Source organism: Crassostrea angulata, chromosome 9, assembly GCF_025612915.1.
Source record: "Crassostrea angulata isolate pt1a10 chromosome 9, ASM2561291v2, whole genome shotgun sequence".
NCBI classification, from domain to species: Eukaryota; Metazoa; Mollusca; class Bivalvia; order Ostreida; family Ostreidae; genus Magallana; species Magallana angulata.
Genome location: NC_069119.1, coordinates 32743476 through 32752974, shown reverse-complemented (window position 1 = coordinate 32752974; position 9499 = coordinate 32743476). Strand labels below are relative to the sequence as shown.

Below are 9499 nucleotides of genomic sequence, written 5' to 3'. Positions count from 1 at the left end.
CAAATAGGTATTGACAATAGGTGTTTCCTTTTTTATTCCAATACCCAACAGACACAGGTCATATGGTGAAAATTTTAACTACCTTAAATTTACGTTCTCTCTGTTGGATATTTCTTTAGGTACCCCAGATAAGCATATCGCCTTTCAAGCCATGATAAATGATTAGGTTCTTGCGAATGGTAATGTCACCGTCTTCGATCAAGTGAAAACAAACTTATGACTCTATGTCCGGGATCTTCACGATTCCCCAAGACGGTGTTTATATCTTTACTTGGAGCACACTGTAACACACACAGGGTACTGAAAGGTTAAATGATGAGTTTTATTATGACGTCACAAACAGTGAACGCTATTAAGTGAAACGTAACAGAGTTGAGTTTTCCATTATTTTAACTTACCAACAGGATATATAGTGATGATTTTGAGGTATTTTGCATTTGTGGACTATGCAAGAAGTTAAAAATGTAAATATAAGCATTAGATTTTTCTTTTTGGATATTGTCTGTCCTATAAAACAGTAGATACTGCAGACAGTTTATCAATTCATAGCGCCTACCGTGCAGTATTCAATTTGTCTGCAAGACCTGGTGTGTTATAGTATCGACGATATCCAAACATATGCTTATTAATCTTAAATAAATCGTTTTATAACTTTATAACTAATCCTAACATCACTGTGAAGTCATTACCTGACTGTCACTCCGTGTCAACAGCTGGGAGTGTCCTTCTTCAAAGGCAAGATTCGACAACGATTAAGATCAAGACACTAGACGGAGAAATCGGAAAGCTGGGAGTTTACCTATCAAATTTATGATTGCTTCCTTCGAAACTTAAAACATCATCGAGCCTTAACAAAAGACATGTTCCAAAACTGTACATTTTCTAAGTTTCATTGTAAGTGTACCTATGCCTAAATAGTTCTAAACGAACCAGAAGTATGTATTATATACTTTGAAAAAATAAAACATGTCTTGACCCTAAAAATCAGTTAAAATGACATATTTATTAACTTCAAGCCAACAGTTGAAAGTTACATTGTAAATGTGGTGATATAGTATCCAGTACATTTTATTGCAATTCGACACATTTGAAAAACAAGAGTATGATTCATTATTATGATAGAGATATTGTATTTCGTTTCGATTGTATTACACTTTCTAGTTATTGCTTTTCATTCATTTGCTATTTTTTAACCAATATATTAATAAAAGACATGTCCTTTCAAGTTTAAAAACAAATTTGACTTGAACAGATATATCGTATATCTAGATAAATCTTCATTACTCGCTTGCCTGTACACGCGAAGAAGTTGACGAAGAATTAAAAGAAGACGACCATGCCAACCAGCATTATGAAGGCTATCTTATACCACTCTGTTAACGTCTAAAAATCTGGATTCAACTATTTTCTTCGTTAAACAATAACTACGTTTTTTTTATTTGTTGGACAAATATTTAGTTATTTGTATAAAAGTCCACTTAAATCGAGTTCTAATTTACAATACTTGTTTACATTGAGACTGTCAATATTAAATAAATCAATTTACATGTTTCTCCGTATATCAAACATTGTTTTTTCTTTGTGGTGTTGTAGAAACGTACTAAGATGGTTATACCATAAAACATTACTCACGTCTTTGTAGAACTGCTGAGTTTCATCTGATTCATAAACGGAGGTTCAGATGATTTTTGTAGTAGTAGTTTCTTCAACAATAAACATTAATTCACGCGAAGCCCACCTGCTGTTTTAAGTTGACCCGTAACCTTCAGTTCGTAATGGTCGTCCAAGAACTTTGACAACGGTTTAAAACTAAACATACAAATAGGAGGAAAAAAATAACATTTGGGCAGGAATCTGTTGTCTCAAATTCCAGTGGTGATGGAAATAAAGTCAATGATATTAGATAATGAATATTATAAAGAACTTTGTCCAAAAGACCTTTTAAAACGAAAACTATTACACGGTTCTTCAAAAACTGTCTGGAATTTTATTGATTTCCAAATTTACATTATTATGGTTCTTAGCTGACAGGAGTTTATGCTAATGTTTTCACAAAATTTTTAAAATATTATATATTAGAATTAAATGTAAAAATTTGGCCGTTTCAGTAAAATACTACGGATTACTATAACTATCCTCTTACTTGGCTTTCTAAAGGAAAAAGGAATAAATGTTTTCATTGCAAAGCAATATTGCCTTCATCGAAATGAGAATCGTAATAGCGATGATTGTTTTGCAATAATGGCGTTACAGGAATTGTTAAATTAATTGCCAAAGACATCATGGATTTTCTCCCGGCAACAATTTGATATACACAGGTACTTTTTCATCATCTTAATCAGAAAAAAATTTAATATGTTATGCAGAAAAACAGGTTCTGGGAAATATGTGAAGTTTTGTCATCTATAAACTACAATAACTATCTGCTCTGATGTAAACAGCACGAACAAAAAATGCACTAACTTATAATAAATTCCAGTCAATATTTTAGACCTGTCAGTCAAAAGCTTGGTACTCAGTTTTTTTAGGGGGCGGGGGCTTTTTATAGTGTTGTTTTATGTGTTTGTTGTAATTTGTTTTTGTTTCTTTCTTTTTCTTTTTGTTTTTGTCATTTTTTAACTACTATACTGCAGTACATTTAGCGAAAATATATAAACAACACAAACAGAGAGGGCAGTAAACTACGCATTACAGTCACTATTTCAGACCTTTCAGTCAACAATTTAGTGCGAATACTCGGAAATTGCTCTGGGTGTAGTGGGTGGTTTGGGTGTTCTTCGTTAGCAAACACCGTGTTTATATCCTGTTTGGGTTTTAACTATTCACAAATGAATTGTATATATTGAATTACTAGTAGTTATTACAATTGCTACAAACAAACAATCGTCTATTTCATGACGTCATTATGGGTATTGTACTACGTGTAATCGATGAAACGATGTCTGGAATATTATAACTGAAAGCAAAAATTGTAGATTTAAAACTTAAATTTAAAAGAATAATCTGCATGTGATATCATTTGCTAGCAAGAACCTCTTTTATGCCAAAAGTACAAAATGCATTAATAGGATGGATGGCGTTTTTTCCCGAAAAAGCAGGGAACGAATCAACTTTACGTTTATTAGAACGAACCAAATTCTTGCGCATGTAAAGTAAATCAAAACATCATTTAAATATCAGGTGTAACTGTATAAATGTTTAAATCTCAAGACAAAATAATTGTACTAATGTTCCATAGTTATAGCACTACTGATTTAAGATTTACATAAAGCTGTCACTAATAGTTAACAAAATTGCGCAAAGTGTAATGTAAGCGCAAACACTGAAGTTTTCCGGATGCCTGTGATCGGCCAAAGCCGGTCATAAAAATAAAACATATACAAGTAACATCGAATTGCAGGGTATATTCTGCTTTAAGCATTGATACAATTGATTGTCTTTCATTTTCTTTCTAAAGAATACCCATCCATTGTATTATTTAGCTTGTACAGAAATTAAGAGAAATACAATCTCTCTCTCTCTCTCCCTCTCTCTCTCTCTCTCTCTCTCTCTCTCTCTCTCTCTCTCTCTCTCTCTCTCTCTCTCTCTCTCTCTCAAATGAACAAAGCATACCTAAAAGTCAGAGTTAAATCGGAAATCAAAGTAATATTCATCGTACTATTATATTCATTTACATGAAAAAAATATTTCATGTTTTTCTATAATTTTTTTCCCATCAAGTAGGCTGTATTTATTAATTTTACTCAGATTTATTATGAACTGCATAAAATGACATGAAAAGATAAAAACAAAACAATACTTGTAAATGCCGCACAAAAAAGCATTTCACATCGAAATTGATGCTTATTCTTTGTACAACACAGGGAATAATTACCTGCACCTAGAATAGTTCATTGCTCTAGAAAACTGTCTAAATAAAACCGCTTGACTATAATACATATATCAGGTTTTTTTCATTTATTCATTATTAGTTTGTACACATTAATAAATGTTTTGTACTTTATTCGTATCCTGCATTTTTCACAGGATGAAGCTCTGCCATTCAGTCACGTTTTAGTTACCTTTCAGACACATTTCAGTTGACTGAATGGCAGAGATTCATCCTGTGTTTCAGCTCGTTATATTAATTGATTGGTAACGATTGTATATTTTTCAATGTACACGCCCTTTGTATATAGACATGTAAAAAAAAAGGATCAAATTTATCGAAACTTTGAAATATGAACCTATTTGTGATTATCAGAATAAAAGATGAAAAAATGACAATAACAAACTGTCAACCATCTCAAAAATCCATAAAACGAAATACAAATTCAAAGCAGAGCAACACGGACCTCTAAAAAGATAGAGGTAGGACGGAGGTACGACGGGGGAGTGAGCATCTTCTGCTGACCGGTCACACCCGAAAGAGTAAAGATTCGGAGTTGGTATATGATTGATTAATTCTAAGCTCTCTGATTGGCTGATATCCAATAAACTAGAAAAAATAAAACGTTGTTTTTACAAGTATGTGACCAAAGAGGGCAATATAACATTTGATTTTCTTTGCATCGAACTAAATATAGATCGTCCAATGAATTATATTTTCCTGCGTTTCGATAGCAATAGCGGGAAAATGTTGTATTAATGTCCACCCATTGAGGGTGGGTCACTTCTAGCCGCCGTTTCAAGCGAGTGACATCAAAATGGACGCGGACGATACTCAAAGGCAAATAAACCTGACAATCAAAAAAGCCAACAACGAAATATTGAGTCAGTTCTCGAGTATTCTGGACAGTCGTTTGTCTACAGAACAGAAAGATATTAACGAAAACCAGAAAGTTACTGCGGACAGGCAAGAAGCGTTAAAATAGAACAAGTTTTTGCAGATGGATATAAGTTTAAAAAACGCGAGAATGAAGAGCAGTACAAACATAACGCGAAAGTGATGACAAAAATTAAGGAGGCGAATGAACATATTGGAAGAGAAGCGCATCCAGGAAGCGAGACAGAAGATTTCTGAAGGTTATGACTTAATGAAACAGAGGCAAAAACTCATAAAATTAGCAGATTCTTCAGCCGCTGGGTGGAGAGCAGTAGACGAATATGTAAAAAAAAACAATCGCTTCAGGCTCGGAAGACGAAAAGCGAATTTCAAAAGCACAAACCAGAGCCGAGAGAAAGGTCAAGGACGAACGCATAAAGAGACGGAGAGATACACGGGAAAAATTAAGGCCCTATCCGTCCACTTCCAACGAGGCAAAAACATCTCACGGTCCAACGGAGATCCGGACAGTGCTACAGATGCCACAAGAAAGGACACTGGAGAAAAGATTACACAGAGAAGATAGATGAAAAGATAAGTAGATTTGCATTTGCATGTTCAGAAAGTAATCAGTCGAGCGAAACAGAGGTACAGACAGGTAAATCACCGTTAGGTAGACTGAGAAGTAATCTGGGTCAATGGCGTTCGATTGAAGCGAGCAGGTATGTGTTGAGTGTTACTGAATTTGGCTATAGTTTGCCGTTTTTTACTATTCCGAGTTCTGTAGAGATTAAAAACAATAAATCTGCTATAGACGATGACAGGTTTGTGTCGCCAGAGATAGAAAAGTTGGTAAGGAAGGGTTGTGTGCAGGAGGTTATAGGAAAACCTACAGTGGTTAATCCAATGACAGTAGCAGGTAACAAATCAAAACGAAGGTTGGTTTTAGATGCAAGGCATGTTAATCCACATTTGTTTAAGAATAAACGCAAGTAAGAAGAATCGAGTACATAGCGAGAGTTGTTTCAAATGGGGGATTTTTTGTTTTTATTTGATTTGAAAAGCGCTTACCACCACATTATAATAAATGAAGGGTATAAAAAATACTTGGGTTTTAAGTGGAAAGAAAAATATTATATTTTCAATGTTCTATCTTTTGGTCTTAGTACCGCTGGATACATTTTTACAAAAGTTTTGTGTGAGGTTGTCAAGTTTTGGAGATCAAAAGGTCACAAAGTTGTCATGTATCTAGATGATGGCATAGGAGGTTCTCAAACTTTTGAGAGTGCGGAAATTCTTAGTTCAGAAATACAGGCGGACCTAAATGCTTTGGGTTTTATTTTGGCTGATGTCAGTGGAAACCTACGCAGGAGATAGATGGCTAGGGTTAGTATGGAACACAGAAATTAACAAGTTATTGGTGTCTAATCCCAGAATTCAGAAACTCAAGGGAAATATTCAAAACATTTTGGAAGGCTATACAGCAGGTTTCAAGTGGTTTGAAGTTCGTTCCATTGCATCAGTAGTTGGACAGATTATTTCAACACAGACTGTGTTTGGTGATATGGTTAGGTTAAGAACAAGATACTTGTATTATTGCATACTAGTAAGATCCGGTTGGAATTTTTATATTATGATGAGTCAGGAGGCGGTGGATGAGCTTCAGTTTTGGGTAACTAATTTAGAAACATGAATGAAAAAGGTACTCATTTGAGTCAGATAACAGATACAGAGATTAGACAAATCGCATTGTTCTGTGATGCTTCAGATTCAGGTTATGGAGGTCATTTGACTTTATGTTCAAAGGATGAACAGCAGGAATTCGAATGGTATTGTATTTGGAATGAGCGGGAAAGCGTTCAGAATTCCACTTGGAGGGAGCTGGAAACGGTTAGGAGAATATTGAATAACTCTGTATATTTCGTGAATAACAACTCAGTTGAGGTGAATTCAGATAATCAAAATGTGCCACACATATTGAAGGTGGGTAGTAAGAAAAAGGCTTTGCAAGACAAAACCATGTCAGTGCATAGTCTGTGTGAAGAGAAAAATATTCATTTGAATTGCATTTGGTTGCCCAGAGCAAAAAATACAAAAGCAGACACTCTGAGCGATTGCGATGACTGGTCAATTAAACAGGTAGTATATGAATATTTTGATGAAGCATTGGGCAAGCATACATGTGACAGATTTGCTTCTAGCTATAACAATAAATGTGAAGTTTTCAATTCAAAATACGACTGTGCTAAGACCAGTGGAATTGACGCATTTGCGCAGTTATGGTCAAATAGTGTTAACTGGGTTGTACGACCACCTAGGTTGATACAAAAAGTGGTTAGAAAGATTGAACAGGAAAAACATAAATGTACTGTAATGTACTTTAATGTACTTAAATACCAGAATGGAAATCTGCCCCGTTTTGGCCTATGTTGGTCAAGGAGGGTAGTTTTAAATGGTATGTGAGAAGTGTAGTTAAGCTTAAAAATGTAGATGCTGTATGCAGAGAAAAGGGAAATAATGGAATAATAAGGAAAATAGGACTTTTGTTTGATATGCTTTTCCTAAAAATTGAATTTTGATTTTGTAGGATTAGGATTACGGGAGAGAGTACGGAATGTAGTACTGGACAGTGGAGTTAAACCTGGCAGTTATTTGGACGACCTTTGCCCCCACATGAGTGTTCTTATTTTATCAAGCAAAAGTGACAACACCAATAGGACATATTGCAACTCTTTCAAAAGATGGGAACATTTTATAAAGTCACAAGGACACAGTGCTCTGCCGGCGAATCCGATTCATGTCGCATTATATCTGACACATCTAGTAGAAAATGGTGCAACGCAGCATCCTGTAAATTCGGCTGTGTATGCGATTAAATGGGCGCATGACAGAGTTGGTTTACCGGATCCGACCAAAAATTCTGATGTTTCATCTATACAGGAAGCAGCGAGGAAAAAAGCGTCAAAATCTGTTGACGAAAAGGATCCAATAACAAAGGATGTGTTAATAGAATTATGTGAAAAATTCTCGGATTCAACGGATTTGTTAATTGTTAGAAACCTCACGATGATTTTGTTCAGTTTTGCAGGTTTTTTACGATTCGACAAGCTTAGTTCTCTGTGTTTTAATGATGTGTTAGTTAACGAAGATCACCTGGTTGTTTTTATAAGGAAGAGCAAGACAGACCAATACTGTCAAGGAAACGAAATTTTGATATCGAAAGGGAACCCAGCGGCTTGTCCGGTAAATATGTACTAAGGGTATCTGGATCTGTTGGAAGATGTGGAAGAGAAACTTTTTTTCATATTCAGACCAATTTTTAGGTCAAAGGGCATTTGTAAATTAATATGTAAAAACAAAAAAGTTAGTTATTCTGCTGCCAGAAATAATATATAACCTTTAATTAAATCTGTTGTGGGGAATGTTAATATAGGGCTTCATTCTTTGAGGGCAGGGGGAGTGACTGTGGCTGCAAATTAAAATGTAGACGAAAGGTGTCTGAAAAGGCATGGTAGATGGAAAAGTGAAAGTGCAAAGAATGGGTATATTGTGGATTCAGTTGAAAAACGTTTACGTGTTTCAAAGTCTCTTGGTTTTTTTTAATTACAGTCGTTTTCCCATAATTTGAAATATCTAGCACACGAACGGCTGGCTGTCATACATGGTACATGTATGTTGTTGTTTATGTTTATAGTAAGTGGAGTAAATACTTATATTTTCCCGCGTTTCGATAGCAATAAGGGGGAAATGTTGTTTTAATGACCACATGTTTATAAGTTATATGTATTGTATTGGTCAGAAATTGACCAATAGAAAAAGGTTTTCAATGGTAGCAAAGAACAGGTTTTTGAGGGTGGGTCACTTCTAGCCGCCGTTCCAAGCGGAGTGACATCAAAAGTTAAAAAAGTTTTTATTAAGGTACAAAGCAATAAATATACATGTGTTTATATAATTGCATATGGATGTGTCTTTTATTATGTTTGTAAGTTATGAGGTCCGTCATAACATTACAGCATCCAGCGGCACTTGGCTACGGACACAGGTTTTCTAGAGTTTTTATGATAAAAATATTTTATATCTCTAGTTTTTTCCTGGCCGGCCCTGATGCGCTTCGCATATGTTTCGTATATGCGCAATATAACTTTATTACATGCACTAATTTGTTACAAATATGTCTGGTTGAAATATGTTGTATGGTGTAATTGTAATATATTAAGTATTTAAGTATTGTGTTGAAAGTAAAATGAAATAAATACGGCGTCCAGCGCACACGCACAGCTGGCTGTTATACATGGTACATGTATGTTGTTGTTTATGTTTATAGTAAGTGAAGTAAATACATATCACGTTTCTCTGTTTGTTCCGATATGTCCTCAAACTACGATCTTTGCATGATAGCATTCAATTTGATACACCTTTATCAATTTGTCGATAAACCATATAATAAGGCGAAGACAATTATTGCTTGTTTTTCGATCAATACATTGATTGAGCCAACCTCGAAGTACAATATTCATCTCGCCTTCGGCTCGGTGAATATTGTTCTTTAAAGCTAGTTGTTTCTTGTAGGGCTCAACTCCAAATGTATGGGCAAAATGAAAGTATTTACAATTTAGCTTAAACTCGAATCCATATGTAAATAAACTATGTAAATGAAATGTTAATCAAGCTATATATTTGTAATAAATATTTATTGAAATGGGTTGTGCACCTAAACTTTTTACCCTTCGTATTTCATGCTTGTAGATTTGTAGA

At 34.7% G+C, this 9499-nt stretch overlaps 1 long non-coding RNA gene across 1 annotated transcript; it reads left to right on the top strand.

The window, feature by feature from the left end:
* The first annotated feature begins 5273 nt into the window (after positions 1-5273).
* On the top strand, positions 5274-9041 carry LOC128163590 (uncharacterized). The gene is made up of 2 exons (XR_008240823.1): positions 5274-6634; positions 7332-9041. It is a non-coding gene; the product is annotated as an uncharacterized LOC128163590 (long non-coding RNA).
* The last annotated feature ends 458 nt before the right edge of the window (positions 9042-9499 follow it).